The sequence below is a fragment of the Phocoena phocoena genome, chromosome 1, assembly GCF_963924675.1.
Source record: "Phocoena phocoena chromosome 1, mPhoPho1.1, whole genome shotgun sequence".
Classification (NCBI taxonomy): domain Eukaryota; kingdom Metazoa; phylum Chordata; class Mammalia; order Artiodactyla; family Phocoenidae; genus Phocoena; species Phocoena phocoena.
This window is the reverse complement of record NC_089219.1, coordinates 36,885,027-36,898,497: the sequence shown is the minus strand read 5'-3', so window position 1 is coordinate 36,898,497 and position 13,471 is coordinate 36,885,027. Positions and strand designations below refer to the sequence as shown.

The 13,471-nt window shown below is 41.7% G+C and overlaps 1 protein-coding gene across 1 annotated transcript in view; it reads left to right on the top strand.

Moving 5' to 3' along the window:
- Window positions 1-13,471, top strand: part of EIF2B3 (eukaryotic translation initiation factor 2B subunit gamma) — a 155,662-nt gene that overhangs the window by 85,901 nt on the left and 56,290 nt on the right. The gene's annotated exons all lie outside the window — the stretch shown is intronic.

The window sequence follows — 13,471 nt, the reverse complement described above, 5'->3', positions numbered from 1 at the left end:
CCTTGGGGGTAATGCCTTCAAAAACAAAATCGAAGAACCGTTTACTGGGCTTCCCTGGTGGCACGGTTAAGAATCCGCCTGCCAATGCAGGGGACACATGTTCGAACCCTGGTCTGGGAAGATCCCACGTGCTGCGGAGCAACTAAGCCCGTGTGCCACAACTACCGAGCCTGCTCTCTGGAGCCCGTGAGCCACAACTTCTGAGCCCACATGCCATAACTACTGAAGCCCACCTGCCTAGAGCCCGTGCTCCGCAACGAGAAGCCACCACAATGAGAAGCCCGCGCACCGCAATGAAGAGTAGCCCCCGCTCACCACAACTAGAGAATGCCTGCGCACAGCAACAAAGACCCAATGCAGCCAAAAATAAATAAATAAAATAAACTTTAAAAAAAAAAACAACTGTTTACTGTCACTTTAATGAGCCTTCAAAAGGAATAGGGCTTAATGCCTGTGTTCAGTCTGCCATCTTTACCCAGGATCCTGTTTACTTCATTTCAGTCCCCTTATATCTTTTAGTCACTTACCACCCCTTCCTCCTGCTCTTCCTCCCTCCCTCTCTCTTTCTCTTTTTTCTCTTTCTTACCCTCATTTCCTTCTTCATCTAATCTAGACCTTATATTACTTTAGGCATTTCCTTCCATATCCTCAGTCATTGTTCTTTTGTTATATCTGCCCTCATAACCCTCAACTTTGGGTTACTCTTAACATTTACTTTGTCCACTCCTACATCTGTTCTATTAAAGTCTTCAGGAGAAATACCATGCAGTGTTGTAGACTGGCATCACTATAAATTCACGGTCCCAATCTTGGCTGAGCCCTAAGAACCACTCGCATTCTTAACACCTGTCCTGGACCACCTTTCCGCTTCACTCAGCAGCTATTATCAACCATCCACCACTCTCCTGCTTCAGAAAATGACCCTGCTTTCTCCTTCCTTGAGAGAATCCTAACTAACAGATGCTTATTTCCCCAGCATACTATCCCTTCCCATGATTTTATCTTTACTCAGACCCATCTTCAGTTCCTTTTCTGTAGCCTTAGAAGTTTCCTTCCTCCAATTTAGGACTAGACCCTTCACTTATGTCTTTTATCCCATTTTCTTATGCCTCCCGTGGAATCTTGCTTCGTCAGTTTTTTCAGCATTTTCCAGAATTTTCAACTTTGCTTTCTACTATTTCTTTCTCCTACACCTGTAAACACATTCTTATAGGATAAAGTACAAATTCATAAGACCCTTAGTCATCTAACCGTGCTTACTCCTCCAACCTTATATCTTACCATTACCCCAATACAACCTCACAGTCAACACTCCACCATATGGCTATGGAGAGTTGCTTTTACTTCTCTGACTTATGCATTTCTTTTTACACCTCTGTCCTTTTGCTTTCATCATTCCTGGAACTCCTTCAGCCGAAGTTACCCTTCCATCCCTGGCTAAATACCTGCTCTTCTTTCGAGACTCAGCTAAAATATCACTTCTCTTTGAAGCTTTTCCTGACTGTCTTTGCACTAGACAACATTGACCCTTCTTCCTTTGTATTCTTCTATATACTATACAGATTCTAGAAAACATCTGTAACTTTTGTTGCTCTGGACTATAAGTTACATGAGGACAACAATTGTATTTTATTTGTCTTATTAACCCTAGGATCTAATACGTGCCCTAACATAAGTAGGAGCCATATAACTTTGTTGGAAGAGGACATTAATGGAGCCAGCATGTCATCTTGTGTTTGAATGTACTCTTGGCATGGAGTTTTTAAGGACAGAGCCTAGTAAGACCTTTCAGTCTTATATATTGGAGAAAGGGCTGAAACAGCATCATTCCTACCATATTCTTTTGGTCAAAGCAGTCACAAGGCCAGCCCAGACTCATGGGGTGGGAAAATAAACTTTACCTCTTAATGGGAGGAACTGCAGAGTTACTTTACAAAGAGTTGTGGGTTCAGAGAGGGGAATAATCGTGGCCGTTTTTGAAAATAATCTACCACAGTCCTAACTACCAAAGGATTTTAAGTAGGAGAATAACATGATCAAATTGCCCTTTGAAAAGATAACTTTGGATGTAGTGTGAAGAATGGATTGGAGTTGGGTAAGAGAGGATGTAGTGAGACCAGGTAAGGGAGCGTATTGTAGTAATCCAGGAGAAGTAATGGTAATTTGGACTATGGCATTGACAGTGGAGACAAAGAAAAGTGGATAAATTAGAGAAGGATTTCACAGGTAAAATATGAGGACTTGGTGTGTGATTGAGCCTTGGTGCTGAGGTGTGGAAAGTTGTCAGGACTGACGACATTTTGGTTTGAGCTACAGGATATATAGTGAGATAGGGAACACTGAGTTTGTGGAGGTGAGATCCAACGTTTGGGCTGAATTTGAGGTGTTTTTAAGGCATCCAGGTAAAGACGTCTTTTTTTTTTTTTGCCTGCACTGGGTCTTCGCTGCTGCATGCAGGCTTTCTCTAGTTTCAGCGAGCAGGGGCTACTCCTCATTGTGGCGCACAGGCCTCTCACTGTGGTGTTCTCTCTTGCTGCTGAGCATGGGCTCTAGGTATGCGGGCTTCAGTAGTCAAGGCACGGGGGCTCAGTAGTTGTGGCTTGCAGGCCCTAAAGTGCAAGCTCAGTAGTTGTGGCGTATGGGCCTAGTTGCTCCGTGGCATGTATGATCCTCCCAGACCAGGGATAGAACCCATGTCATGGCATGTGTGACCCTCCCAGACCAGGGATAGAACCCGTGTCCCCTATATTGGCAGGTGGGCTCTCAACAACTTTGCCACCAAGGAAGCCCAAAGATGTCTTAAAGTAGGAAGCTTTATATATTGGGTTGGCCAAAAAGTTCCTTTAGCTTTTTCATAAGATGTTACAGAAAAACCCAAAGGAAATGATTCAGTACAATCCCTACCAAACTACCAATGACATTTTTCACAGAACTAGAACAAAAAATTTCACAATTTGTATGGAAATACAAAAGACCCTGAACAGCCAAAGCAATCTTGAGAAAGAAAAGCGGAGCTGTAGGAGTCAGGCTCCCTGACTTCAGACTATACTACGAAGCTACAGTAATCAAGACAGTATGGTGCTGGCACAAAAACAGAAATATAGATCAATGGAATAGAATAGAAAGCCCAGAGATAAACCCACGCACATATGGTCACCTTATCTTTGACAAAGGAGGCAAGAATATACACTGGAGAAAAGACAGCCTCTTCAATAACTGGTACTGGGGGCTTCCCTGGTGGCGCAGTCGTTGAGAATCTGCCTGCCAATGCAGGGGACACGGGTTCGAGCCCTGGTCTGGGAAGATCCCACATGGCGCGGAGCAACTGGACCCGTGAGCCACAATTACTGAGCCCGCACATCTGGAGCCTGTACTCCACAGCAAGAGAGGCTGCGATAGTGAGAGACCTGTGCACCACGATGAAGAGTGGCCCCCGCTTGCCACAACTAGAGAAAGCCCTCGCACAGAAATGAAGACCCAACACAGCCATAAATATATAAATTATATATATATATATATATATATATATGTATATATATAAAATAAATAAATAAGTGGTGCTGGGAAAACTGGACAGCTACATGTAAAAGAATGAAATTAGAACACTCCTTAACACCATACACAAAAATAAACTTTAAATGGATTAAGGACCTAAATGTAAGGTCAGACACTATTAAACTCTTAGAGGAAAATATAGGCAGAACACTCTCTGACATAAATCACAGCGAGGTCCTTTTTGACCCACCTCCTAGAGAAATGGAAATAAAAACAAAAATAAACAAAAACTGGACCTAATGAAACTTAAAAGTTTTTGCACAGCAAAGGAAACCATAAACAAGATGAAAAGACAACCCTCAGAATGGGAGAAAATATTTGCAAATGAAGCAACTGACAAAGGATTAATCTCCAAAATATACAAGCAGCTCATGCAGCTCAGCTCAATATCAGAAAAACAAACAACCCAATCCAAAAATGGGCAGAAGACCTAAACAGACATTTCTCCAAAGAAGATATACAGATTGCCAACAAACACATGAAAGGATGCTCAACATCACTAATCATTAGAGAAACGCAAATCAAAACTACAATGAGGTATCACCTCACATAAGTCAGAATGGCCATCATCTAAAAATCTACAAACAATAAATGCTGGAGAGGGTGTGGAGATAAGGGAACCCTCTTGCACTGTTGGTGGGAATGTAAATTGATACAGCCACTATGGAGAACAGTATGGAGGTTCCTCAAAACACTGAAAGTAGAACTATCATATGACCCAGCAATCCCACTACTGGGCATATACCCTGAGAAAACCATAATTCAAAAAGAGTCATGTACCACAATATTCATTGCAGCTCTATTTACAATAGCCAGGACATGGAAGCAACCTAAGTGTCCAATGACAGATGAATGGATAAAGAAGATGTGGCACATATAAACGATGGAATATTACTCAGCCATAAAAAGAAACGAAATTGAGTTATTTGTAGCGAGGTGGATGGACCTAGAGACTGTCATACAGAGTGAAGTAAGTCAGAAAGAGAAAAACAAATACTGTATGCTAACACATATATATGGAATCTAAAAAAAAAAATGGTTCTGAAGAACCTAGGGGCAGGATAGGAATAAAGACGCAGACATAGAGAATGGACTTGAGGACACTGGGAGGGGGAAGGGTAAGCTGGGACGAAGTGAGAGAGTGGCACGGACATATATACACTACCAAATGTAAATAGCTAGTGAGAAGCAGCTGCATAGCACAGGGAGATCAGCTGCGTGCTCTGTGTCCACCTAGAGGGGTGGGATAGGGAGGGTGGGAGGGAGATGCAAGAGGGAGGAGATATGGGGATGTATGTATATATATAGCTGATTCACTTTGTTGTACAGCAGAAACTAACACACCATTGTAAAGCAATTATACCCCAATAAAGATGTTTTTAAAAAAACAAAAACACCCAAAGGAACTTTTTGGGCAACCCAATATATACTTGGAGCTCAGAGGTTAGCACTATGCCAAAGATAAAAATTTGTAATTACTCATATATAGATGATGACTGAAGATATGGGCATGGATGAAATCACTTAGGAAGAGAACAGAATGAGGAGGAAAGAGGGTTAGGAACAGGCTTACGCCAGCTAGAGGATCATGAACTTCCAAAGGAATTTAAGTCAGAGAGAGAAAGAGAAAAGGAAAACCAAGAGAACATACGTCACAGAAACCAGAGGAAGAAAGTAACAGTAGTCTTGAATGTGGCTGTGAGGTTAGGTAAGATGATAATTTTTAAATGATCACTGTATTTTACTAAAATGGAAGTCATTAATGACTTTATCATAGTGGGTAGAGTGGAAGATGTTAAATGGTGACAGCATGTTGGACTATGCTTCTGAGAAATTTGGCTGTGAAGGATAAAAGTAGAATTAGAAGGAGGAGAAGGAAAGTTTGAAAAAGAGTATTTTAACTTGGGAAAAACTGAGAACGTTTTAAGGTTATATGAGCCATATTGCATGTTAGGCAGTCCCTAAGGTGGAAGTGAGGTTGGGAGAAGGTCCTCAGCATAGCTAGCTAATAGCTGCTACCCTGACTGTAGGGGGCCTGTCATACTAGGACTAACTGTATCATTCAGTAGTTTGTCCCATTCCTACCCCTTTCTTCCCACTCGCTACTGTGCACCTAACCTTGCCAACTCTCCTGGACCAACCAGGAATATTCTGAAGTACACCCAAACTCGTCAGGACCCTCCTGAAGTCTCTAACATTTGTTTCTGATGAGTCTATATCTCTTATTAGAATGTGTACTCTTCTGGACATTCAGTAAGTATTTAGTGCCTGCCATATAGTACACTGTTCTGGACACACTGTGCTGCTATGATGATCAAGTCTCAAATCTTCCTTCCCCGAAAGAGGTGATAGATATACACAATGCAGAATAGAACATTAGTACTATAAGTGATTTTTCGGGTAAAATTCCATAAGTATTTAGAAAGGGAAAAAAAACCTCAGTAGATTAGGAGAATCTGGGAATTTTTTAAGGAGAAAATTACATTTGAGGCTGGAGCTTTAAGGATTTATACATGTTGAGAGTAGTGGCACACGAGTAGAGGCAGGCATTCCAGAAGGAACCACATGAGCGAAGACACAGAGAAAGGAAAGCAAAAGTAACTGAGTTACGCAGTTTCTCTGAAGCACAGAGAATAATATGAAAAGGTTTCATAAAAGCAAAGGGAAGTCTTACAGGTTTACAAACAATAACGTGATTACTAGATTAGAGCTGTGTTTCATTCAGTATTATATACTTAATACAGCTCAGTGCCTAGCACATCTACCACTCAGGAGAAATTTATTTACCCAACTGTTGAACCCCAAAGGGTGGGAGTGCCTGAGCAGGTTGTCTTGTAAAATCTTCCGAATATGATGTAACTCTAGCCATGCAAGAGCTGGAACCAAGCCTTGAGGGATGAACCCCTGAGTGATCCTTCACTGGGCCTTTGCCTCTCGCTATCTACACAGCCAGCTGGGAACTGGACCTAAAGATAATGGGAATGTTGCTTCATGTTCCTTGGAGAATGAGGACTGAAAGGTGGACCTGCTGGAAGTTCATATTAGCTAGGCCAGTGGGACTGAGTGGAGTGCAGACTAATGTGTCAGTTTCCATCCTCTATACCATTCTATAGAGGATGGTAACTCTTTTTTTTTTTTTTTTTTTTTTTGTTGTGGTACGCGGGCCTCTCACAGTTGTGGCCTCTCCCGTTGAGGAGCACAGGCTCCGGACGTGCAGGCTCAGCAGCCATGGCTCACGGGCCCAGCCGCTCCGCGGCATGTGGGATCTTCCCGGACCGGGGCATGAACCCGTATCCCCTGCATCAGCAGGCGGACTCTCAACCACTGCGCCACCAGGGAAGTCCCGGTAACTCTTTCTTATTAAATTCTTCAGACGTAGTGGACCAGGCAGCTTGGAAGGATATTTTGGGAGAGACAACTCTCTTTCCAGGGTTTGTCTCTGAATAGGAGCCTTTTGTCAATGGAGCTATGCATATTGCTGTGTCAAGCACCTCTTGGGGAAGGTGAGGGATGTTCCACGCTTCAGCAGGTTCCGGCACTCTGGGTTAAGATGACAGGGAGGGTGAGCAGCAGTGTAATCCTGCCTAGGAAGGCTTTGTTGACTTCCGTATTAATGTTAGACATGTGGTTCTCATCAGTCTATGAGGTGGTTATTTTATGTGTCAATTTGGCTATGCTCTAATACCTAGTTTTTTCAGTCAAATATTAACCTAGGTGTTACTGTGAAGGTATTTTGTAGATGTGGTTAATAATATCAACAATCTGTTGATTTTTTTTTTCTTTTTTTTTTGCGGTACATGGGCCTCTCACCGTTGTGGCCTCTCCCATTGTGGAGCGCAGGCTCCGGATGCACAGGCTCAGCGGCCATGGCTCACGGGCCCAGCCGCTCCGCAGCATGTGGGATCTTCCCGGACCGGGGCACGAACCCGTGTCCCCTACATCGGCAGGCGGACTCTCAACCACTGCGCCACCAGGGAAGCCCAACAATCTGTTGATTTTAAGTGAGGGAAATTATCCTGGTTAATCTAGATGGGTGTCATCAGTCAGTTGAAAGGCCTTTGAACCTAATCAAATCAAAGAACTAAGTCCAGATGACACAGAACCAATTCAGCAAACCCATCCTTAAGGTTCTGTTCTTCCAGGACCACTTCTGGTAGCAATTTCTATATCAGAGAAGTAGAACTGCTATGAGTGATATAGAATAAGGGATTATTTTACAGTTGTGGAAGTTGGTAGAGCTCTGTGTGCATGTTGTTGCTTCTGTATAGTGTTGAGCCTGAAATCGCTATCAGTCAGCTAGACCAACAGTCAGAAGGAAAGCTGGATGTGGACAAGAGCAAGAACAAATAGGAACCCACATCTGTCTCTCACCACTTTTAGCTTCATTATTGTGGGTGATCTGCAGGAGAACTGACATCCTTCACCACAGAGCTACACAGTGCTTGGCTCAGGATTCCAGAGAAGCTGAAAGAGGATATCTGGTAGGTTCCGGAGGAACTGCAGGTCTGGGTACTGTTCTCTGCCTGCTAGGTGAGCTAGCATCTCAGTGACATACACAGGTTGCCATAATACTTAGCACCATCCATTGACCTTCAGAGCATTAAAAAATGTGTCTGCTGCTTTCCTTCTGCCTTCTAAATGTCACACAGAATATCTCTTGTAGCCATTTGCTAACTCAGAACGATTCAGAGAAGAGAATTTTGCATAACATAATTCCAGATCAGCTAAGTTAATACATAAGCCAGCATACCATGTATATGTATTTCCTTAAAACAGTAACTTTCCATGGTTTTTCCATCACCTAAGAGACAAAATCCAAGCTCTTTAACATGACATCTAAGCATTGTAGGCGGCTCTCCGTAATCTGGCCTCTGGCTACCCCTCCAGCTTTAACCTTTATCCTAGGTTTTGTTGTTTGTTTTGTTTTTCATACCTATTTGCCTTTGTATATGCTAGTTCCTCAATCTGAAATATCCTTTTCCTGCTTTGTCTGCATAGCAGATTTCTCCTCAGCATTCAGAACTAATCTCAGGCTATGGAACCTTATCCTATCCCTGCTCCCTTAGACAGCTCACTGCATCTTTTTCTGTTCTAGCTTCCTACAGTGTTATCACGTTCTACATAATAGATTAACACATAGTGTTCTCTACTAGATTATGAGTTCCTAAAGGCAACATCTGTCTATTTCAGCTGTGTGTCCCTGGTACCAAGCATGGTACTTGGCCCATGATGAAAATAATAATAGTTATCATTTAATGAGTGCCTAATATATGGCAAATACCATGCAACATACTTTAAGTGCATAATTTCTGATCATCCTAATAACTCTGCAGCAAGGAGATAATATGATGGGCCTCCATGTTTGTCAAATTAATGAATATATTATCTAAGATTAAAAATTGCAATAATTTTCCAATTTTCTCTTAAGGAAGTGGAACTTTTTCTTTAAGTAAAGTCTTACATAGAAGCCTGAGATATGAAACATAGAACAGGGATTTATTCTGATTCAGGTTTCCTGTAGCAGTTCCCAAAGCAGCTCCAGAAAACTCTCTGACTCTATGAAGCACAATATTCCATTTTATAACAAAGAAACTGACATGAAGAAAGATTATGCCATATTTAAGTGATGAAGCCAGAACTAGAATCCTGGCTCCTAGTCCTGTGCTCTTTTTACTACACCAAGCTGCCTTTCAACTTTGACTTAGCTCACTATTAAGCCAGTGGTATCACAGAATACAAGTGGTCATTAGTCTCAAGATTAGAATAAAAACAGAAATCCTTAACAGGGCCTGAAACCTCTCCAGCCTCATCTTGTGCCTCTCTCCATCTTGTTTTCTTTGTTTTAGCGGTCCTGGGCGACTTTAGTTCCTCATACTCACCAGTCTACCTCAGAGTCTTGGCATGTACTATTTTCTCTGCCCAGAGTGCCCATCTCATTTTCTCCACCCCTTTCACCTGGCTAACTCCTGCTTTTCTTTCAGGTTTAAGCTTAAAGGGAAGCTTCCTGTCATCTTCCACCCTGGGCTAGGTCCCCCATTATATGCTTCCGTAATACTCTGTGCTCGCCTTTCACAACTATTGCATACTTGCAATAATGATTTTCCATTCAACTCTAAGCTTCATGCAGGGATCATGTCCATTTTGTTCACTTCTGTATCCCAAGTGCCTGGAATATAGTAGGTGTTCAATGAATATAGGCTAGGGACTGTCTCGTAGAGGAGTGAAGTGACTTTTTTCTTTTTAATTAATTAATTTATTTATTTTTGGCTGCATTAGGTCTTCGTTGTGGTATGCGGGCTTCTCATTGCGGTGGCTTCTCTTATTGCGGAGGACGGGCTCTAGGAGCGTGGGCTTCAGTAGTTGTGGCACTTGGGCTCAGTAGTTGGGGCACGCAGGCTCAGTAGTTGTGGCTCGTGGGCTCTTGAGCGCAGGCTCAGTAGTTGTGGCTCACAGGCTTAGTTGCTCCGCGGCATGTGGAATCTTCCTGGACCAGGGCTCGAACCCATGTCCCCTACATTGGCAGGTGGATTCTTAACCACCGCACCACCAGGGAAGTCCAAGTGATTTGTTTTTGACATGGACTAAAATCATTTCTGTTTTTCTCTCGGTACTATGAGGAACAGCACTTAGAACTCTTAAGAACTCTTCCAGCTCTAGCAGTCTGGTGCTTTGAGTCCAGGGCTTCCACTTCAATACAACTGCTTTTATTGGAGAGGATCTGAGCACCATAGCTCACTCTGCTGCATAGGCAGACCTTTGGTTTGGTAACTCCATATGCACTCCTAACGATCAACAATCTGTCATTCCTGCGACTTACAGTGCCAACAAGATCAGGCATTTGGGGTGGTATGGCAGGTGCCTTCCTATAAAACAGCTACCAGGTAGTCATGTAATAGGTGCTTACTCCAAAATCTGTCTCATTAGAATTATAGATAACTAGTAAGTAGCCATGCTTCATAGATCACGCTCCTTCCTCTACTTATGAGCAACCTTGGTTGTTTCAAGCACACCTTGGTCTCTAGTTTCTTTTAAATTGTAATGATTAGGCAGTAGGGAATTAGCTCTGGCTCTTCTAGTGGGAGAGAAGATGCTTCTTTGTTGGAACATGTTTAAGATTGCCAAACAAAATAGAAGGTGATTGTCTGAAGGTCTTCAGAGAGAGAAGTTGTTTATGTTGTTGCATTGAACACTTCAAGATGGCTAAGTTGTCATAGGAGGCTTTTATCCTCTTTGGAATTGTTGCTTCTGGTTCTTATGAGTCATTGTTTCAAGTTTCAGATATCCTGGCATCTGAATTCAGGAGGCATCCATGACATTTCCTTCATCTGTCAGCATTTATATTTATGCAAAGAGAAGCGTATGTTAGAGTTAAGTTTCTTCTGTATTTTGAGTTTTTGTCCAATTGAATTTTCGTCATTCTGTTCCCATTCCTTGCTATTCTCCTGTCCCCAAATTTGGACTCAGTTTGATTTGGAAAAAGTCATTCTGTATAGCCATATAAACTATTAGAACATACTCAGTTTAGGTTAGTGGAGGCTTTCTTTCTTCACTAGGTTGTTGTGGACTGTCTCAGCATATATGCTAGTTCTCCCACTAGGCTAGAAATCCTTGCAATCCCATTCATAGCAGTGCTGGAAGTCTAATAGTGTGTCCACATGGAGTGTCTAGATGAATTTCACTTTTTAAGCATGCAATTACCATAATCTGTTTCTTTACCTATCTGCCTTTTTCTACTCATTCTTCTAGGTAATGAGCATTGTACTGTGAGCATGTCAGGGAATAGAACTCCCAGTTGGCCTTTGCTGTAACTTATGCAATGAACAGGATAAAAACAACTCAGTTTCTCCTGCACACATGATGATTCTGGGGAGGGAGTTTTGTCTCTATTCTACAGATTTAAAGGAAATGAGCATCTGAATCCCTTAAGATATTTGGGGTTGGGCGTGGGGGTTATAGATCTTGTTATTAACTAAAGGAACTCAGACCTTTTTTTAGAGTTATTAAGAGATTTGGGCATTTAAATTCTTAAGTTTATTCTACTAGGGAGAAAACTGGTATGATTTTAACCATAGTAATTACTTGGTTTGGGGGGTTTGGGTGGGGTTTTTTTTCAGTATTTATCTTCTCTTTCATGGATATATTTCTTTCTTTCTGGGCTGCCTTTCTGAACTGCTTTTTTATTCCCTAGCTCTGTAATTTTACATTGTTTTGTTTTGTACGATGTTGGTACACATAGCTCTGTGTTCAGTTTTCTTTGAGTTAAAGCAAAGCTGTCAGAAAAATCTTAAGTCTTCAGTCCTGCATAATCCTGAAGACTAGTGTCCATGTGGCAGTCTTTCTTCCAGCTTCTCTGGAGATCTTAAACCTTTGTCCCTCACACACATTACTTCAAGTTGTTAATATGAGGGGAAAATTTGGGTAAGTAAATATTGAAACGGGTACAGCTTGGTCTTTGAACTCCTTGACATTTAAAAGTAATTTGCCCCAAACAGGCAGCTGTTTCTCTGATAGCATTTCTTAACATCTGCTTAGAAACTTGGAAGCAGAATGATAAAGAGTTCCTCTAGGCTTGTCTTAGGTCAACACTTAGAACCCCATTCCTTAGCAAATTCCTTCTTGAATGGTACTAGTGGTTGATGAACTCCTAAATAGGGTATTCAGCAAGGGAACAAGTACAAAAGCAGGGATTTTTTTTTAAGTACAGCCAGGCATTCTACCTTTCTTGCCTTGGATTTAGATGTGAGACTGGAACAGGGCTTCATCTATATAGAACTCCTAGGATTATATATGGAGAAAAGAAAGAAGTCGCTTGAGAGACCTTATGAGGTAATAGAAAAGCCTGAGTCACAAATACCTACATTTCCATCCCAGTTCTACTACTGTCTACCTCTGTGACCTAGGAAACTTACTTAACCTCTCTGAGTCTATGTTTTCCTAATCTGTAAAAGGAAGATGGAGATGTTGTGAAGATGTGAAAGCACATTGCAAAATGCCTGGCACATAATAACTATTCAGCAGATGCTGGTTCCAGTCCTTCCTTCCCTTAAGTAACTAGAATCAATTAGAGTATTGGGTTAAAGTTCACACACAGGGAATTCCCTGGTGGTCCAGTGGTTAGGACTCACCACTTTCACTGCAGGGTCCTGGGTTCGATCCCTAGTTGGGGAACTGAGATCCCGCAAGCTGCATGGCGCAGCCAAAAAAAAAAAGGCTCACACATAGCAATATACTGAGAATAGATGTGAGTTGAGAGCATAGGAGAGTCCTGGGTTAATCAGTGTGCTATAGTCTGAGCCACAAGGATCATGTGCTATACATCTTGATTGACTCAAGAAGAAGTAGAAAACCTGAGTAGACCTAGAGCAATTAATGAAATCAACTTAGTAATTTAAAATCTTTCAACAAAGAAACATCTTTGAGGCTTCAAAATGTAAGGATGGCTTCTTTAGTGAATTCTATCAGACATTTTAAAAAGAAATAATACCAATCCTTCACAAAGTCTTCCAGAAAATGAAAGAAGTAATACTTCCCAACTTATTCTATGAGACCAGTATAACTCTTTGATACCAAAGCTAGATAAAACACAAGACCAATATCCTTTATGAATATAGGTGAAAAAATCTTCAACAAAATATTAGCAAAATGAATCCAGCAACCATGTCTAAGTGAGATTTATCCTAAGGGTGCAAGATTGGTTTAATATCTGAAAAACAATTAATATACTATGTTAATAGAATAAAAGATTAAAAACTACATGATTATCTCAATAGACACAGAAAAAAAATTTTTTTAAATGCACCACCCATTCATGATAAAACCTTTCAATAAGGCTTCCCTGTTGGCACAGTGGTTAAGAATCCGCCTGCCAGTGCAGAGGACATGGGTTCGAGCCTTGGTCTGGGAAGATCCCACATGC